The sequence below is a fragment of the Trichosurus vulpecula genome, chromosome 9 (assembly GCF_011100635.1).
Source record: "Trichosurus vulpecula isolate mTriVul1 chromosome 9, mTriVul1.pri, whole genome shotgun sequence".
Lineage (NCBI taxonomy): Eukaryota > Metazoa > Chordata > Mammalia > Diprotodontia > Phalangeridae > Trichosurus > Trichosurus vulpecula.
In genome coordinates, this window is record NC_050581.1 from 48,999,932 (window position 1) to 49,020,996 (window position 21,065).

A 21,065-nucleotide genomic window follows, 5' to 3' on the forward strand; every position below is an offset into this window, starting at 1 on the left:
TTTTTCTCTCTCCTCACCAGCTGCTCCCGCCAAATCTGCATGAAGGCTATTCTCTGCTTTTTCTCTCAAGTCTCTATGAAGGCAATTCTTTGCTCTTTTTTTAAAACTCCGAATACAATATAGTCTCAAAACATTCACCCTTTCAGCACAGTCCTCCGGGGCCAGGCTTATCAGCTCAAGCCCTCACTCTGGCCATCCAACTCTCCCCCATGTGTGGGCTTTTTCTCCCACAGCCTTTGCTCCAGCCCTGTCTCTTCCAGAGTGCTAATACCGTGGGGAGAGGGAAGGAGGGATTATCTCCCACTTCCACAAGTATGTTTTCCTTCAGGCTTTTGTTGCTCCTGGGGCTCCATAGATCCATAGCCACCCCAAGTACAAAGAGCAATCCAAAAACTGGCAAACATTCAGCCACCCCAGGACCCCAAAACAACATACTTTCCTTTTAAAATACAGATCCTACTGACTACGCCATTTGTTTCAACAGTTCGGCTAGCAGCTGCTGTGGGGGTAAAAAACCAACAACAACCAGCTCACAGAACGCTGCAAGCCCAGGTTCTTTTGATCTGCTTTACCAAGGAAAGCAACGTTAAGGGGTTGACAATCTCACTTTAATCCAGCATACAAATACCATTCATTTAGTTCAGGGGAAAAAGCCAGCACCCTGAACTTCAGAGCAAATACAAACAAATTACAAACATCAAAAGACAGACCAGATACAATTCATAGTTACCAACATCTCAGGTCAGCCAGGGAGTTCATAACAACGACTGTCCCAGAGTCACGAGGCACTCCTGCCATGGGTCAGAGCTCCCAAAAAAAGAGAAAGCCAACCTCTGATTTTATATCTTTTTCAGGGTCAAGGGTGAGTCACACATGCGACTCACCCATGTGACCTAAAATGGTCAAAAATGTGACTTAAACCCACGTGGTCTAAAAGTCTCAGATGTCACAAACATGTCACTCAAACCCATGTAAACTAGGCTTTCCCTTGAGACAAGGGGGTTGTCAAGGACTCGTAACTTAATCAAGGAAATAAAGGCCAAACTCTTCAAGGGCACTTGGTTGGATTAAGTGCTAAGAGCCCATTTTGATTGCCAATACACTCCCCTCCCAAAAAAACAGATGAACAGCAAAAAAAAAAACAAAAACAATAAAGGATCTGAACACATAAAGTTATTATGATGATACCAAGGCACAAACTCAGACTAGGATAACAATGTCAAAACAGCTACAGGGGGAAACCCCCAAGAAAAATGGGAAGTAATCTTAAGCCCAGAAACAACTCTTGGAAGAGCTCAAAAAGGAACTTAAAAATCGTAAGAGACATAGAAGAAAAACTGGAGAAAGAATTGAGAGTGATGCAAGAGAATTATGAAAAAAAAACTCAACAATTTGGAAAACTGCTTAAAAAACAGAACTGACCAAATGGAAAGGGAGAAACAAAAATCAACTGAAGAAAACAATTCCTCAAGGAGTACAACTGGCCAAATGGAAAAGAAAATGTAAAAGCTAACTGAGGAAAACAACACCTGAAAGTGAGAACTGGGCAAGTGGAAGCTAATGACTTTATGGGACATCAAGAATCAAACAAATTCAAAAGAATGAAAACATAGGCGAAAATGTAAAACACCTCATTGGAAAAACAACTGACCAAAAAACAGATCCAGGAGAGAAAATATTGAATTATTGGACTACCTGAAAGCTATAATCAAAAGGAAGATTTGCACAGCATCTTTCAAGAAATTATCAAGGAAAATTGCCCTGATATCCTAGCACTAGAGGGCAAAATAGGCATTGAAAGAATCCACCAATCACCTCAGGAAAGGGATCCCAAAATAAAAACTCCAAGGAAACTATCAGGTCAAGGCAAAAATACAAGTAGCTGGAAAGAAATAATTCAAATATCGGGGAGTCACAATCAGGATTACACAGGACTTGGCAGCTGCAATATTAAAGGATCAGAGGTGATGGAACATGATATTCCAGAAGGCAAAGGAGCTAGGACTACAACCAAGAATCACTTACCTGGCAAAATTAAGTGTAATTCTTGAAGGAAAAAACGAAATAGAAGGACTTCAAGATTTCATAAGGAGAAGACCAGAATTAAACCAAAAACTTGACTTCCAATATCAAGACCCAACAGAAGCATAAACAAGCAAAAAAGGGAAAAGAAAACATGAGGAATTTCAATAGAGCTAAACTATTTACATCCCTCCACAGGAAGATGATACTTGTAATTCTTAAAAGTTGCATCACTAATAATATAATTAGAGGGAATATAGACAGATGATACAGGTATAAGGTAAATTTGAGGGAATGACATAAAAAACTTGAGAGATGAGAAAGAGGAGTACACTGGCTGCAGAAAAAAAAGTGACAGGTAGAATGGGGTAAATCATGTAACAGGAAGAGGTGGGAAAGACCTATTATAGTGGAGGGGAAGATGGGAAGGTAGGTGCAGAGCATCGCTTAAACTCTACTCTCATCAGTACTGGCTAAAAGGGAATCATCAGAATCAGCTGAATACACCAATCTATCTTAACCAACAGGGAAGTAGGAAGAGAGGAGATCAAGTAAAGGGGGAGGTGGAGTGGGGAATGACAGAAGGAAGGGCAGATCAAGCAAAGTGGTAGACAGAAGCAACACACTGGTGAAGAGGAAAAGCAGAAAAGAGAGACAGGACAAACAGGAGGAAGAATAAGATGGAGGGAAATACATAGGTAATAATCACAACTGTGAATATGAATGGTATGAAGTCTCCCATAAAATGGAAGCAGATAGAAGGATGGATTAAAAACCACAATCCTACAATATGTTCTTTACAAGAAATATTCTTGAAGCAAAGAGACACAGACAGAATAAAGGTAAGGTGCTGGAGCAGAATCTATTAGGCTTCAGCTTAAGTAAAAAATAAGCAGGAGTAGCAATCCTGATCTCAGATAAAGTATAAGAAAAATAGATCTAATTAAAAGAGATAAAGAAGGAAACTACATCTTGCTAAAAAGTACCATAGACAATGAAACAATATCAATAGTAACATATATACAGCAAGTGACATAGCATCCAAACTCTTAAGAAGTTAAGTGAATCAGAGGAAGAAACAGACACAAATATATTTAGTGGGGGACCTCAACTATCCCCTCTCAGAACTCAATAAATCCAACCAAGAAATAAACAAGAAAGAAACTAAGAAGGTAAATAGAATATTAGAAGAGTTAGATACGATAGACATTTGGCATGATTTAGACATAAGGGGTGACACCATAAGCAAATTAGAAGAGGAAAGAACACTCTACCTGTTAGACCTATGGGGAAGGGAAGAATTTTTGATCAAACGAGAGATAGAAAGCATTACAAAATGTAAAATAATCTTGATTAAATTAAAAAGCTTCTGTACAAACAAAACCAATGCCGCCAAGATTAGAAAGAAAGCAGAAAGCTGGGAAAGAATCTTTACAGCAAGTGTCTCTGATAAAGGCCTCATTTCTCAAATATATAGAGAACTAAGTCAAATTTATGAGAACACAAGTAATTTCCCAACTGATAAATGGCCAAAGGATATGAAAAGGAAATTTTCAGATGAAGAAATCAAAACTATAGGCATATGAAGAAGTGCTCTAAATCACTTTTGATTAGAGAAATGCAAATTAAAAACAACTCTGAGGTACCACCTCACATCTATCAGATTGGCTAATATGACAAAAGAGAAAAACATTGGAGAGAATGTGGGAAAATGGGGTTACTAATACATTGCTGATGGAGTTGTGAATTGATCCAACCACTATGGAGAGTAATTTGGAACTCTGCTCAAAGAGTGACAAAATGTGCATATCCTTTGATCCAGCAATACCACTACTAGGTCGATATCCCAAACAGATCGTAAAAAAGGGAAAAGGACCTACAAGTGCAAAAATATTTATAGCAGCCCTTTCATGGTGGCCAAATATTGGAAACTGAGGGAATGCTTATCAATTGGGGAATGGTTTGAACAAGCTGTGGTATGTGAATGTAACGATACTATTGGGCAATAAGAAATAACGAATGGGCAGATTTCAGAAAAACCTGGAAAGACTTATCCGAACAGGTGAAAAGTGAAATGAGCAGAACCAGGAAAACATTGTACAGTGTCAGCAATATTGTGTGATGATCAATTTTTAATAACTCAGCTCTTCTCAACAACACAATGATCCAAGGCAAGTACAAAGGAATCATGAAGGGAAAATACTATTCATATCTAGATAAAGATCTGATAAGACTGAATGTAGATTGAAGCATGCTTTTTTCACTTAAATTTATTCTTTCTCATGATTGTTTTTCCTTTTGATCTTTTTCTTTCATAACTGTCACAAATATGGAAATATTTTTACATGATAACACATGGATAAACTATATCAAATTGCTCACCATTTTCAGAAGAGGGGAGTTGAGGGAAGGGAGGGAGCATTTGGAACTCAAAATCTTGTAAAAATGAATGCTGAAAATTTTGTCATGTAACTGCAGGAAAAATATTATTAAAAAAAAGGAAGTCAGAAAAGGAGAGCACCAAGGACAATTTTTTCTTCAAAATTCTGCCTAGTGTCAGGGTCTGCCATTTCCCCTTCTTCTACTCTGGGGCCAAAACAAGATGCTATTTTCTCCAAATCCCAGCTCCTTTTACTTTGCTCTACCATGGACGGACAAGGTAATAAGGGTACCCTAGCAAGTGAGTTATACAAGACAGTCTCAGGTAAGACATTATACAGGGACAAGTTCTGGACTTGCTGGTGCAAAACAAAATGGGCATGTATTAATGTCTTATATGAGTATACACAGCCTAATATGAACTCCACTCCTGCATTTGAAATACAATTTGAGGTAGGGAGAGGTAAAACGGAGCAAATGATCTCATAAAAAAGAGGCATAAATGGAAGAACTTTTACAGCAGAGAAAAGGATGGGGAGGACAGGTAGTGTGAGAACCTTATTCTCATCAGTACTGGGTTAAAGAAGAAATAATGTATACATCTAGTTTGGTATAAAAGTCTTCTTAACTTACAGAGAAACAGGAGGGTGAAGGGATAGGATAAGGAAGGGACTCTAGAAGGGTGTGCAGATTAGGGAGGCAGTGCTCAGAAGTAAATTAAACTTCCAAAGAGAGACAGGGCAAAATAAGAGAGAGAATGGACAGTGGGAAAAAATAGGTGGCAATGTACAACTAGTGATTATAACTTTGAATGTGAATGAGATGAACTCACCCACAAAACAGAAAAGGATAGGAAAAATGGATCAAAACCCAGAGCCCAACAATATATTATTTAGAAGAAACACAGTTAAAAATGAGAGATACACACAGAGTAAAAATAAAGTGCTGGAATAGAAGTTTGTTTCAGCTATCATAATCTCAAAGTTAAAGCTAAAACAAATTTAATTAAGAGATAAGCAAGGAAATTATACTGTGTTAAAAACTAGATAATGAAGTAATATGCACCAAATGCTATAGTATGCAAATTTACAAAGGAAAAAGTAAATTAATTACAGGTGGAAATAGCAGAACTATAATAGCAGAGATCTCCTCTCAGAACTAAATAAATCTAATCAAAAAATAAATAAGAAGTCAAGGAGATGAATGGAATCTTAGATAAACTAGAGAGAACTGGATGGGAATAGAAAGGAATATGCCCCTTTTTCTCGGTGGTACAAGTTACCTTTATAAAAATGGATTAGGGCATAAAAACCTTAGAGTCAAACACAGAAAAGCAGAAATATTACATTCATCCTTTTCTGATCATAATGCAATAAAAATTACAGTTAACAAACCATGGAAATAGATTAAAAACTAATTAGAAACCAAATAACCTAATCCTAAAGAATGAGAGTCAAAGAACAAATCTCAGAAACAATAATTTTATTAATGAGAATGATGATGAGAGAACATATCAAAACTTAATGGAATACAACTAAAGCAGTAATAAGAGGAAATTTTATAACTTTTAATGCTTACGTCAATAAACTAGAGAAAGAACAGCTCAATGAATTGGGTAGACAATAAAAAAAAACTACAAAAGAACAAATTAAAAACCCCCAATTAAACACCAAAATGAAAATCTTGAAAATTAAATGAGAAATTAATAAAACTGAATGTAACAAAAACATTTGAATTAATAAAATTAGGAGCTGGTTTAAAAAAAAAAGAAATAAAATAGACAAACCATTGGTTAATGTGATTAAAAGAGAATAAAACCAAATCACAAAGGATGAATTCACCATCAATGAAGAAATTAAAGCAATTATTAAGTTATTTTGCCCAATTATTGTAATAGCAATTCAGATTTGAAGATCTTTCCCACCTATTAGTAGGCCATGTGACCTGCTTACTCTCACAGGAAGCCTAAATTACATGTGGTGGGAGGAGCTTGCGGAGAGGAAAAGGAAGCTGTGTCACAGGAAAGCAGTTATGGCAGTTATGACATCTAAGGGAAAGAACAGATGTGCTGTGCTGTATGTTTGCTTGTTTTGTGGGAAGGCCCCAGTAGGGGGTGGAGAGGTTTGGGGATTGTGAGGCTCCATACTATAATATTTTGTATCGAATTCTTTGCTGCTGTGATGAATTGGACAGATGGCTTATGGGATATGGTTCTCTGTTGTCTGAATAAATGGTTTACTTCGTCTACCTTATATGGGGAGAGTCTCTCATATTTTGCCATACAGAACCACATGGGTATTTTTGACAATTATCATCTATATTGTTATTATTGCCTTGGGGATACAATTATATGCCAATAAATTGAACTATTTTAGTGAAATGAATACTCACAAAAATATGAACTGCACGGATTAACAGAAAAGGAAACAGAATATTTAAATCAACCTATTTTAGAAAAAGAAATTGAACAGGCCATAAATGATCTACTTAAGAAAAAAGCATCAGGACCAGATGGATTCACAGGTGAATTCTATCAAACATTTAAAGACTGACTAATTCCAATATTAAATAAATTATGTGGAGTAATAGGCAAAGAAGGAATCCTACTAAACTCCTCTTATAAAACAAATACCTACCCAAGACCTAAACCAGGAAGAGCAAAAACAGAGAAAGAAAATTATAGATCAATTTTTCTTAAAATAAGAAGCATCTACTCAGTGGTGGGATTCAAATAAATTAACAACCGGTTCTCTATGACATGGCGGGCATAGGCCCTGCCCCTGCCCTTGCTAACAACCCAACGGGTTCGCAGAACTCAACCTAAAATTAGGCCTGGTAGAACCAGTGCGAACCTGGGGAATCCCACCATAGCACCTACCCCAAATCATCAGCAAGCATTATCTCTAACAGGGATATATGCTAGAAGCCTTCCCAAAAACATCAAGAGTGAAACAAAGATGCCCAATACCAGTGCCATTATTAAATGCTGTACTAGAAATGCTAGCAATAGCAATAAGAGAAAAAGAAATTGTAGGAATCAGAATGGGCAATGAGGAAATAAAAATCTTTTTATAAATATGATGCTATACATGGAAAATCCTAGAGATTCAACTAATAAATCAGTCAAAACAATGAAGAATTTTAGCAAAGTTGTAGGATATTTAAAATAAATCCACATATATCATAATTTCTATATATAGCCAACAAAGCTCCGCAAAAAGAGATAGAGATATTTTCATTTAAAATAACTCTAGACAATATAAAATACTTGGGAGTATAACTGCCAAGACAAACCCAGGAATTATATGAACATAATTATAAAACATTTTTATACAAATAGTCAGATTTAAGTAATCAGAGAAATTTAATTGTGAATAGGAGAGTCAATAACAAAAGTGACAATTCTACTTAAACTACTCTACTTATTCAGTGCCATTCCAATTAACCTACCAAAAATTATTTTATTGGGCCAGAAAAAATAATAAAATTTATTTGGAAGAATAAAAAGTCAAGAATATCAAAGCAATTAATGAAAAAAAGTAAACGAAAGAGGTAACTGTAGTATAAGGCAGTAATTATCAAAACTATCTGGCACTGGCTAAGAAACAGAATGATGTTTCAGTGGAATAGGGTAGGTATACAATACAAAGTAGTAAATGATTATGGTAACTTCATGTTTGATAAATGCAAAGATTTAAGCTTTTTGGATAAGATTTCAGTATTTGGTAAAAACTGCTGGGAAAATTGGAAAGCAGTCTTGCAGAAACTAGGTATAGACCAAAATCTTACACTATTTTACCAAGATAAGGTCAAAATGGATACACGACCCAGACACAAAAATAGATATCGTAAGTAAATTGGGGGAGCATGGAACATATTACCTATCAGATTCACGAAGAAGAGAATTTATGAATAATCACGAGATAGAGAATGTCATGGGATATAAAATAGATAATTTTGATTTATATTAAATTTTTTAAGTTTTTGTACAAATGAAGCCAATGTAGCCAAATCAGAAGGAAAGCAGAAAATGTGGGAAAACCTTTTATAGTCAGCTTCTTGGATAACGGCCTTATATCTCAAATATATAGTGAAATGAGTCTAATTTATAAGAAGGAAAAATTTCCCCATTGATAAATGTCGAAGGATATAAAAATCAAAGCTATATATAGTAATATGAAAAAATGCTCTAAATCATTATTGATTGGAGAAATGTACATTAAAACAACTCTGACATACCGTCTCACACCTATCAGATTGGCAGATGACAGAAGGGGAAAATGACACGTTGGGAGGAATGTACAAAAACTGGGACACGAATACCCTGTTTGTAGAACTGTGGCCTAATCCAACCATTCTGAAGAGCACCTTTGGAATTATGCCCCAAAATTTATAAAACTATGTATACCCTTTGACCCCGCAATACCACCGTTAGGTCTATTTCCCAAGGTGATAAGGGGAAAAGTAAAAGAACGTGTATGATCTATTTACAGTAGCTCTCTTTGTGGCAGCAAGGAATTGGAAATTGAGGGGATGCCCATCAACTGGGGAATGGCTGAGTAAGCTGTGTTATATGATAGTGACAGAATACTACTGTGCTGCAAGAAATGACAAGCAGGTTGGTTTTTAGAAAAATATGGAAAACCTACATGAAATAAAGCAGAGTGAAACAAGCAGAACCAAGAGAATGTTATGTATACAGTAATAGCAATATTTTTCAAAGAGTAACTGTAAATAACTAAGCTATTCTGATTAAGAGGATCATTCAAATCATCTCCAAACAACTTAATGAAGGAAAATGCTATCCACCTCCATAAAGTATGTATTATCGTACGGTTCCACATAGATAGCTATCTCAAATACTGGCCTTCTCTAATGCGGAGGTGAGAGGAAGGAAGGCAACTCAGAACTCAAATTATAACAAACTAATTTTTAAAAATAAAATTTGAATAACCTTAAACCATTCAGTAGCAAGAAAGTGAACTCACAGGTTAGTAATTAATATTCGATTCGGTTATTTCTTGTATATTTACGCATAGCCTTAGTGCGTAATCTCACACATTTCAACTCATTTTCCTCATATTGGGAGAACGGGCTGTGATGAAAGGGACTAAGTCCAAACCGGAGAAGCCAAGAAAAAAACTGAATGAAGGTAAGAATGTAAGCCCTACAAAGTTGTCCAGAAACTGGTGATCAGAATTTAGGCCAGACGTTTGAAGTCATTAGGACAAGTAGTCAAAGTATGGCCAGAGAAATCAAGCAAGGTGGTAACCATTAACAAGACTTCAAAACCTACTGGGGTAGGAGTCAATCCAAAGGCCTACAGGTGGAAGTAGGTGAGCCTCATTTGACAAATGGCTAAATTAGGCTCCCCTGGTTAGAGTAGGGCACCTGGTGTCCAAGTCAAAGACTGACCCTGACACGTTTTTGGGGGAGGCAAATAGGAGGGGAGCTTAGGGAAATTACTGAATGAATGTTTTTTGAATGGGCTATTTAAGTATATGAAAAATATATTTTTTTATTTGAAATCAACCCACTATGCTTCCATTCCATTGCTTGGGTATGGTATTCCAAAGTTTTCTTGACGTAAGCTTTCTTCTTAGGTTTTCTTCAATACCTATTACCCAGTTTTCATTTTCATTACTTTTTTTTAGATCACCATCTTCATTGAACATGAAGTTAGATCTAGAACTGGAAGGGACCTCAAAAACCATCTAATTCAAGCACCTCATTTTACAAATGAGGAAACTGAAGTGCAGGAAAGCTGACTTGCCTAAGACCACCAAGATCGTAACTATTAGAGCTAAAATTTGAATGTAGGTTCCTGGACTTCAGATTCTTACCAGTGCTCCTTCTACACAATAACACTAGCATAACAGAAAAAGGATAATGAAAATATTTCTTAGCTCCACCTGGCTTATTAGCTCTACAAATATTTATCTAGTCATGGAAAAATTCTCTATTATAAGTAATGTAACTGGAATTTTTTTTGGTCCGCAAAGAAAGAAGTTTTTTTAAATCACGCATTATAGTACGTTTGAGTCACGTAGAATAATGCCACAGTGGCATGGCAATAGAGATAAGAAATGAAGAAATCCTTTGTAATTACAGTAGCAGAAAATTGTTGATTCCAGGAAAAAGGGATGTGATAAAATAAATCAGCACATACTCCTTGACAGCATCCCCCATTCTTTGAGTTTCATGAACAAAGTGGAAAACACATAAGAAAAGCGGTCGTGGAAATAGTTTCCAGCAATATTTATTAAAAACAAAACTAGTTTAAGAAATGGCTTTCATTTCCTCACCTAGATTTCTTATAAGTTCCTTGAGGATGGGCATTTCTATTTCTTTTGTATATCCATCTCTAGATTTTTTTTTGTACACCAAAAGTGAAATATTTGATTCTTGCTATATAAATTATTTCAACTTTTGTCGCATATAATATGCAGATTTGTATTTCTTTATTGTTTTCACCTGTAGTACTTTAAAAAAAAAACAACCAAAACCTTTGATGATAGAGACAAATTTGGGAAGTACCTATTTTCAAAACAGAACGTTTGCTCACAGACTGGTACTAAGCAGTAGAAGGTAACTTACAGCACAGGGTTTCTTTCCTAACTGAGGCCCTGGAGATGAGCAGGGTTTCTCTCCTAGGAATTGTCTCAGTTGAAAGGCCTTTTAAGGATCAATCGAAGGAGATCTGGATATTTTGCCTGCAGAGGAAGAGATCTGGCAATGGGATAGAAAGGTACGTGATGGCCTGTCACTTGGGAAGAAGTATAAGATTTGCTCTTTGGCCCCTGCACTCAAAATAAGGAGGAATGGGTAGAAGTTGCAAAAAGGTAATTTTAGGCTCGACATAAAGAAATCTTTATCTCCTAACGATCAGACTTCCAAAAGCAAAGCGGGCTGCCTTGAAGAAAGCTGGGCTCCCCCTCAACGGGGGTCTAGAGTAAAGGGCTGGATGGGCTACTTGTTTGGGGATGTTGCGGCGAATTCTTTTTCAGGTTGGTTGGACTAGGTGGCCACTGAGGTCCCTTCCAACTCTGAAAGCAGGACCCTGCCTTCTTCGGGGAGCAAGCTCCTAAAATTCCGGGAGAGCTGTTTGGAAAACATTCTCGGGAAAAAGACACGGGGGGGTCCATTTCACCTATGAAAAAGAGACGTTCTTGAAAAGTTCAACATTTTACTTGTCACCACTTTACAAACGACAGGTTTCCCCCCTTCTCCCTCCTTCCCTCCCTCCCTCCATGCATCCGAGTCGTGGCTTGGGAAGCACTCACGGTTGGGTGGATGTTAAAAAGCGGGTTACACAGCTCGAGGTCCACGCCCGCCCGTGTCTGGGGAGTCCAACCCCACGCACCTGCTTTTGCTCTAAGGTCTGAGCCGAAAGCTGGGGGTGGAGGGAGGGGAGGTGCCGGGAAGAGCGCAGCTGAGGTCTGGGTGCCGCAATCAGCGCTGCCGCCTGCCCAGAACGGCCACGCAAAGCCCGAGTCCCGAGGCATGCCCAGGAAGCTCGGCCCCGTTTTCCGCTCCCTCACAGGAGCAGAAACGCCGAGGGAGCGCACCTGGCCCCGCCCTCGAGGAGTCGCCGGCCCCGTGGGGGCGGCCATTCCCTCTCTCCCTTTCAAAGTCTATTTCCGCCGGTCCCGGTGGAGTTCTCCCCGACTCCCCCCGGGACCCTTGGCCGATGAAAAAGCACGGAGCAGTCGAGAGCCGGGACAGGGCAGCGCGCGCCGGGACGCCCGCCCGCCCCCTGCGAACGTCCCGCGAGAGACCAGGCGCGCCCGCGGCCAGGGGCCGGCCAACCGCCGACCAACGCTCCGAACTCGCCGTTCCAAACGGCCGGCCGGCGCAAGGAGGCGAGCCTCCGCCGAGCCCCAACGTACCGCGCGGAACTGGGACGCCGTCGCAGCCGCCCCGGGCGGTCGCCCTCCTGCTCCTCCAGAAGCCTAAGCCCTTCTCCCTCGGGAGGCGGCCGGCGGGCGCGCACGGAAAGCGCTAATCTCACGGAGGAACTTCCAGGGAAAAAGAAGCGTGCAGGGTCGGTCACCTAGCTCTCCGCCCCGCACTCGGCCCGCCCACCCCCGAGGTGAGGGTCCGGGGAGGCGCCAAGCCAATGGCTGGAAGGCTTTCCGAAACGTTTTTTGGCATCCGGCCAATAAGAGATGACTAGAGGGTGAGGGGGAGAGAGAGAGAGAGTGAGAGAGTGAGAGTGTGAGAGTGTGAGTGTGTTGTGTGTGTCTGTGTGTGTGTGTGTGTAGGTAGGTGTAGGGGGTATGTGTGCGCGAGTACGGCTCCAACTGGGAAATAGAATTGTGGGGAGGGGGGGTGTGCCTTCGCGCAACTCCAACTGGGACAATAGAACTCTTGTGTGTGTGTGTGTGCTGGGACAAAACTTGTGTGTGTAAGGAGTGTGCGTGCAAGAGCGTGGCTTCGACTGGAACAATGCAACTTTTTCGTGTAGGGGGTGTGTGTGCACAGCTCCAGCAGGAACCATAGAACTCGATTGTGCAAAGTTCAGTGGGGAATTCCCGCATATCTTTTCTCGCCCTTTGGGTAGGGATCTTCTCTCTGAGTCACAATGCAGAGCCATGATTGTAGCTGCTTCTTTCCCCCACTTTATGCACATCTGTAAGGTATTTTTTAAACATCTAGGCATTGGACCCGGTGCTGAGGCTGCAAAAACAAAAATTGTCTCTGCCATAAAGTAAACTTACTTACAATCCTTTACAAAACAAATAGAAGTAACAGGGAAAGGAAGGCATTAGCGACTAGGAGGAGATGAAGAAACTGTGGGAGATAGTACTTGAGATTCTAAGAGCTAGAGGACGTAAACAATAGTGTATGTGAAACAAGTAGTAGATCAGTTAGGCTGGAAACTGAGGGTTGTGAAAAGAAGCCTACTAACGTATACTGGAGTCAGGTTGTGAAAGGCTTTCAATGCTAAGCCAAAGGCAATAGCGAGCCGCTGAAGCTTTTTGAACAGAGAATGATCAGACCTGTGCGTTAAGAGTAACACTTTGCTAGCTGTGTTGGGAATGAATTGGAGAGGAGAGGTTTGGAAGCAGGGAGACTATTGGGGGATTTTTCTAAGTAGTCAGCAACCACAGCTGAACAAAAAAGAGATACACTGTATTTTACAGCCTTAGGAGATAACAGATAAGCAGGATTCCCCTCTCTCCCCAACTTTAGAACAACAATATAGGCAAAAGTGGCCCTTCTGCCACTTTCTTTGGGAAGTTGAGAAATGAGTGTTAGGTAATTCAAGGGAAGCAGGAGGATTTTATAAGAGAAACCTAGGCCGGCAGTTTGACATAGAGTAATTTGTTGAGCCCGACAGGAACTCCTTTATTTCTTCTTGTACTTCACAAGATCAATTAGGAAGCTAATGTAATAGTCCTGATGAAGGGCAAGGAGAGCCTGAACTGGGGTGGTGGCCATGTGTATAGAGAAAAGGGAGTGGGTGAAAGAAATATTGCCAGGGGACAATCAACAAGATGTGGCAAATGACTGAATACAGAAGATGAAGAAGAATGAAGGGTCAATGGTGGCACTTTAGGGGTTTGAGAGGTTACTTATTTCCCCTTTAATAATGAATTCTAGTTGACTAAGCGACCAAGTTATGTTTTCCTTTGAGGCTTTGCTGATTGGTTGGTTATTGTCCTAACTTTTCAAAAGAGACCAAAATGGCGTTATTCTGTTGGGGTGTGTTACAGGTGTGTTTGACTGTGGCTAATCAGACCAATACTAGGTCAGGGAGCTCTACCACAGTTCCGGTACAAATTGTCCATATGAGCATTTGGAATGGAGATGTCTCTAAGTTTGCACATCTCACATTCCTTTTGAGCTACTGCAATGAGCTCCTTTTGAGCTACTACTGTGCAAGGTGCACAGCACCTTCTTAGATGTGGGCATGCCATGCCGGATGGTCCTGTGCCAGTGTCTCCCATGATTCATGATTGATTCCAAAGTTCTTCAGAGAAACTTTAAGAGCGTCCTTATATCGCTTCTTCTGACCTCCATGTGAGTGCTTGCCTTGTGCGAGTTCTCCATAAAGTAGTCTTTTAAGCAAACTTACATTTGGCATTTGAACAGCATGGCCAACCCATCTGAGTTGCATTTTCTGCAGTAGAGTTTGAATGTTTGGCAGTTCAACTCTAGAAAGGACCTCATTGTCCAGTACCTTATCTTGCCAGGTGAACTTCAGAATCTTCCTAAGACAATTCAAATGGAAGTGATTCGGTTTCCTGCAATGGCGTTGTTACACTGTCTAGGTTTCAGAGGCATACAACAATGAAGTCAGTGCAGTGGCCCTGTAGACCTTCAATTTGATAGGCAGTCTAATGTCTTTCTCTCCCACACTTTCCTTCAGAGCCTCCCAAACACTGAGCTAGGTCTGACAATGCATGCATTAACTTCATCATCTAATGAAAATATACTGTCAATGTAATGAACTTATCCACAACATTCAAAATTTCTCCATTTGCTATAACTGCAGGTTCCATATATAGAAGATTTGGTGCTGGCTGGTGGCGACTCTGTTTCCTTGGTGTTGTTAGGCAAAAATTAGCACAAACAGCAGAGAATTGATCCATACTTTGGTGCATCACAGCCCCAGAGATGCATTGAGAGCATAATCATCTGCAAACAAAAAATGATGCATTAACTTTCCCTCCACTTTAGTCTTGATTTGTAGCCTTTTCAAATTAAATAATTTACGATCAGTGCAGTTGGTGACCTTAATGCCATTTTCATCCTCACTGAAGATGTCTGACAACATCCCAGAAAATATCATGCTAAAAAGTACAGAAGCAAATACACAGCCCTATATATCACTCCTTAGGTGACCAAGAGAGTTGAGAGCATTGTCCATTATCCAGAATCTAGGCCAGCATGCTGTCATGAAATTGAATTACAATACTGATGAACTTCTCCAGGCAACCAAATTTTGACATAATTTTCCACAAGCCCTCATGACTGACAGTGTCAAAGGCCTTTATTAGCTCTATGAAAGTCTGTTCTCCTTAAATTGTTGAGAAGCGCATGCCATATATATCAACTCTTCTTCAGCCCTTCCTGAAGCTACACTGGCTCTCAGGTAGTTGAACATCTTCCAGATCTGTCTATTAATGAAGATTCTGGCAAGAATCTTGCCAGCAATGACTTAAGAGAGAGGAAGGGTCTCCGATGTCACAGGACAACCTATTTCCCTTTCCTTTATAGAAGGCATAGACAATAGAGGCATCCCTGAACACCTGGGGGTGTTTTGTAAATCTCGGCTGGGATGGAATCAGCACCAGGTGTTTTGCCATACTAGAGGAGCCAAATGGCATTCAAAACCTCTTCTTCAGTTGGAAGTTTAGTTAGAGAGGGATTGACTTCAACTTGAGGTAAATGGTCAATGACTTCAGCATTGATTGATGATAGTCTATTGGGAACACTATAGAAATGTTCAGCTCATTGCTACAGGATCGTGTCTTTATCCCCAATCATCGTAGCTCCATCAGACCTGAGTAGTTGAGAGGTACTATAGGTCTTTGGCCCATAAATAGCCATTAGGGCATCATAAAAGCATTTTTAATTGTTACTCTCAGTGTAAAACTGAACTTTATCTGCCTTCTTATTGAAATAAGAATCCTGCCTCTCTAAGTTTCACTTGCACTTGACTTTTGATGGAGTTTAATGCTGCCTTCTTAGAGACAGATGAACTATCCTGTTGGTAAACCCTGTGGAGTTTTCTTTTTCCATTTAGTAGCTTTTGAATTTACCCATCATTTTTGTCAAACCAATCTTGATGTTTCTGACTGTTCTGGCCTAGAGGAATAAATGTGGGGCTGTGTACCAGATGTCTGAAAGTGGCCTACTCCCTTTCCGCTCCACTATCGCCAAGCGTGTGTTGGCTTACCTTTCCCTCCAAGTTAGCAACAGATTGTTCATGCTCAGAGAAGTGCTTTAATCTGTTGACGTTAAGTCTTCAGGTAGTCATCTTGACTTGGGACCACTGCTTTTGTTGAATGTGAATATTTAGCTTGGAAAGGATAAGTCCATGATCAGTCTAGCACTCTTTGCCATACAGAGCCTTTGTTACTCTCACATCTTATCTTTCTCTTCTCCTTACAATGCAGTCTGTTAAATGCTGTTGCTCTTTCTGACTCCATTCCTCCCAGGGACTCCTACTGTGTCTTATAATCTGTGCTTACTGTGGCATAAATTCACCCAGAATTATGAACTTGTCCTCTCTTGGCACATTGATAATGAGGGTCTCCAGATCTTCGTAAAACTGTTCTTTGATGTCATCAAGGTTTGTCATGGTGGGAGCATACACATTGATGATGGTGGCATGGCACTTTCTTGCAAGTGGCAATTGCATTGTCGTGAGTCTGTCATTCACTCTTTTTGAGAGGCAAACAAGCTTGTTGACTAGATTAGTTTTGATTGCAACACCTGTGCCAACATCATGACGTTCCCTATCACTTGTGGCCTTTCCAGAAAAACATGTACTTAGCTCCAGCTTCTGTAAGTGGGCCTTCATTTGCCACCTTTGTTTCACTCAGGGCTACTATTTGGATGTAATACCTGCTGAGTTCTCTCACAACAAGATCTGTTCATCTTTCAAGTACTGAATTTCATGTTGTCCATAAATGTGCACATAGTCCATGTACCGATGGTAAGTGGAATCATCTTCACAAAAGTTTTTGTACATTTTTTTTTTTTGTGTGTTTCAACCATGAGGTAAAATCCCTGCCTGCTTTGGTAAGCAAGCCAGGGTTGGGTGAAACACAATTTTTAGGTCACCTTTTCTAGCCCCTTTCTCCCACCAGGAGGTGAGCAGTACAGTCCTTTAAAAAGTCTGCTCAGACATCCAGGGGGCTACTGAACCCCAATGCTGCTTCAATCCAGTGAGAAGATATCCCTATGGCTTGGTCTGCCTGTGTGCAGGGTTGTGACTAGACCTCCCAGTGTATTCCCCACTTGCTGCTTCATCACTTGCTTGTAGGTAAAAAATGGTAAAATGGGTGATGTCTTTTGATTCGTGCATAAATTGGATTTAAATGAAGCAGAGTTGCTCAGAGTTGTCAGCCTCACTGTGTTTTCCAGAGTCATCATAATCCAGTGGCAAGACAAAAGTCAAGATGATTGCCAGTGGCTCAGGATGCTGTGGATAACCTTGATGTCTTCAATGTCTGACCAAGATCTGAGAGCTCCACAGAACCTGCCTCACCCACTTTCATAACCATTGAAACAAATTGTTCGCATCTGCCCATTCTGTCAGGAGAAGGTGGACATCCCCCTAACTCACCAGTGGGTTTGAGGCCTGTTGGTTACCCTCAACCTGGTTTAGCCCATCTGTTGAGATGGTTTTAACAGGTTGTGTACATGCTATGGTGTTGTGGAACCACAGGTTAGAGTTGGGTGACAGGTGGATGGACAGCCCTGAAAAGGGCTGTACAAGCCCTCATACCAGAGGTGCCAGTCCTCCCTAAACACCCCATTCAGAAACTAAAGATAGAGAGAGGAGAAAATCTGAGAAAACATCAACCAGTATAAAAGGCCTACCAATATCTCCTAAAAACTAAAAGAGATACTAAAATACAATATTCCAAAAGATAGCAGGTATAGGTTTACAATTGAGAATAACTTACCCTGGAAGAATTCTGGGTCACATGAACAACAAGATGGAGAATTGACATTTTCTCTGATGCCTGTGACCTCTCAAAATTTTCCAAAACAGAAATTATGCTAAAAAGTCAAAGCAAATTTAGCTCCATGGTCTAGGATACTGAGAATCCAAAAGAAGATAAAAAATAAAAACCTTAAACCCATGATGCCTACCCTCAGCTCTATCAGAACCCCTCCCCCACCTCCCAAACTACACCGGGCAATGAGGCTGTGCTAGCTGATCCCAAGACCCAGCATACAGATTTGCAAAAAGCCCCACCTTGCATTCTGGTCCTCTCTCCTTCTTTCCAGTGCCATGGAGACCCTGATCTGTAAGTCATCTTAGGACATGACAACCAGTCAATGTCTAGCAAGCCCTTTAGAAGTAGAAGTTTGGCATGTGCCAAGACAGATTATGCTCAGATAAAAAAAACCCCATAGCACCAGCACTACAAATGTCTTATTTGCCTGTACTAGGAGATAACTAGGAAAGAGAAGGAATAGGTCAGGATACTGTGTTGGGGATGAGGGTGAGAAGAGTAGCAAGTATACGAAGCACTACACTGAGTTGGAAGCAGAAAGCTCTGTATCCAGCTAGAGCCAGTTTTATCCACCCAAAAGTCACTTGGGGCAGAAACTTAGACTGTTGAACCATGGATTGTCAGGTATGAAAGGAGGCTGAGACACTTTGAGATGCAGCCTCCAAGAAAATCAGTTTTAGAGGGGGGGGGGGGGGGAGAGTCAGAATGTGAGCAATAGGGAAAAATAAGAGGGCGGGGGAGACTGGAATTACCAAAGATCCCAGAAAGAAGAAAACCCAAAGATGTGAACATAAACAGATTGGGAGAAACATTAACAGCAGAAGGAAATATGGCATCCAGATTTATTAATTGAGTTCAGGCATCTATAAATAAACAGCAACACAAAGGAAAATGATCCAACACTTAATGAGGCAGAGGACTGTTGGGGTCCGCCAGGCGGACCCCAACCAGAGTCACCAGAAAATGAAGACATGGGTCAAGTGGGTAGTGGAACACAGCAAATTTATTGAAAGCTAGGCAAGTGTTTGTATAGTGGTTCTTTGTGTGAGTCATATGCCAAGAATGTTGCCTGTGTTTCTTCAATATTATTACTTTGTTTTTCACATACCACATTTTCTTTTTCCCATACTGTATCTCTGTGTTCCGTCTCAGTCTGGGTAGGTGGAGGCCCTGTTTGGAGCATTCCTTGGAGCCTTTCCTCAAAACGTGAAGAGTTTTTGTTGAGGTCAGACTCAGCTCTGGGCCTCTACAGAGTTCCCTGTGGAATGTGAGAACATGGAACCATAACACTATTCCTGAGTGCTTCAAAAGAGAAATGAGAATGATAAGAGCGGAATTTGTGTTCTACATGGAAAAAATAATGGGCAGAATAGAAAAATCAGAGTCTCCAATGACAAGCCTCACCAAAGTAACAAAAGAGGAAAATAATAAATTGGAAATAAGAATATACCAAAGTGAAGGGCAACCTATGTAAGACATATATTGTAAGACAGGGCTGTCCAACCTTAGGTTTAGGGCCGTACCCAGAATAAAAAATACAGGACTCTAAAGAAAGTGGGGCAACGCGCATAATCAATAGGACAGCGAAGGTGCGAAGTGCGAAAGCAAACACAAAACAAAGCAACAACACAACAGTATAAAGATAAGTGCATACTGACTAGTCTGCATCATACAGACCAAACGCAACCCCTAGATCAATTGAAAATTCTGTATGATGCGTTCCATCTGTAATACTGCTTAAAAACACCAAAGAAAATTAACATCAACAAGATGGAATTAAAAAATCTAATACGCATTCTATGCAAATTATTTATTTTTTCGCTCATGAAAATTAAAACCCACAGGTGGGCTGCATACTGGACAGCCCAGTTGTGAAATGTAAAATTCGGTTTCCACACAGATGGAGCCATAGGGCCCCTCTTGTGAAATAGGCTTCCACACAGAGGACGTGACAACCTAAAAGTTGCTGACATTGGACCCCTGTGACAATCTTGTGAAATAAGTTTCCACACAAATGGAACCATAGGGCACCTCTTATGAAACAAGTTTCCGTACAGAGGGCCCTGATCTTGTGACAACCTAAAGGTTGCTGAGATAAGAAAAAAAAATAAAGACTACTCCGCAACGTATGGAAGGTGGGGCTCAGAAACCTTGGTCAGCAACAATTTAGTAACTAAAATGGACATATAGGAATGATGTTACTGTGGAGGATCAGGACCAATCCTGATCCAGAGCAGAGGGATTACAACTGCAAACTTGATCCAGAGGGGAGGGGTTGCAATTACTAACCCTATAAAGCTTGCCCTCGCTTTGGTACTCAGTGCACTCTTCCTTTCTAAAGGAGTTGTGTCTGCTTCTCCCAAGAATCGAAGGGGGAAACGCTTCAGCCTCTTGAATAAAACACTTGAGACTCCAACTCTGGAATTGAGTCTGGGGTCTTCTTTATAACACCTAGAAGAATAGAATTAAAAAACATTTTTAAAAATAGGCACACTATGCAAGCAAAACATACTAATCATAAAGACAGTATACATAGAGACAACTTAGGTAACATGTCTCTGCGACTATGAACATAAGACAAAACCCGAATACCATAATGCACAAGAAAGCATGCAAGAGAACTGCCCAGCACTTCTGAACACAGAAAATAAAATACTGATCGAAAGAATTTACAGATTGCCTGCAGAAAAAAAATAATCCAAGGCTATGAACTTCAAGATACAGTGGCTAAATTTAACAATTTAGTTTTAGAAAAAAAAAGTTATGCAACTCATCTGGACAAAGACCTTCAAATACAAGGGAAAGGATATTTGAATAATAAAAGACTATCTTCCACTCATTTGGAAACATTGGAGAGAATGGGATCATGTGATAAAAAGTAATGGAGTTTAGGATGCAGCTAGCTCAGGGTGACCTACCCTGCAACTCTGAACTTAAAACTAAGAGGTAAAAAGATGGGTT

General features: G+C 40.2%; 1 protein-coding gene across 3 annotated transcripts in view; it reads right to left on the reverse strand.

Moving 5' to 3' along the window:
* The window catches only part of ATF7IP2 (activating transcription factor 7 interacting protein 2), a 98,601-nt gene extending 78,052 nt beyond the window's left edge, over positions 1–20,549 (reverse strand). For 2 of the 3 annotated variants that reach the window (XM_036738822.1, XM_036738823.1), the window contains exon 1: positions 12,291–12,428. The gene's annotated coding sequence lies outside the window, so the exon portion shown is untranslated. Of the gene's footprint in view, positions 1–12,290; positions 12,429–20,393 lie in introns of those variants that run through there. The other variant, XM_036738821.1, reaches the window with a different exon arrangement.
* Between the last annotated feature and the right edge of the window lie 516 nt (positions 20,550–21,065).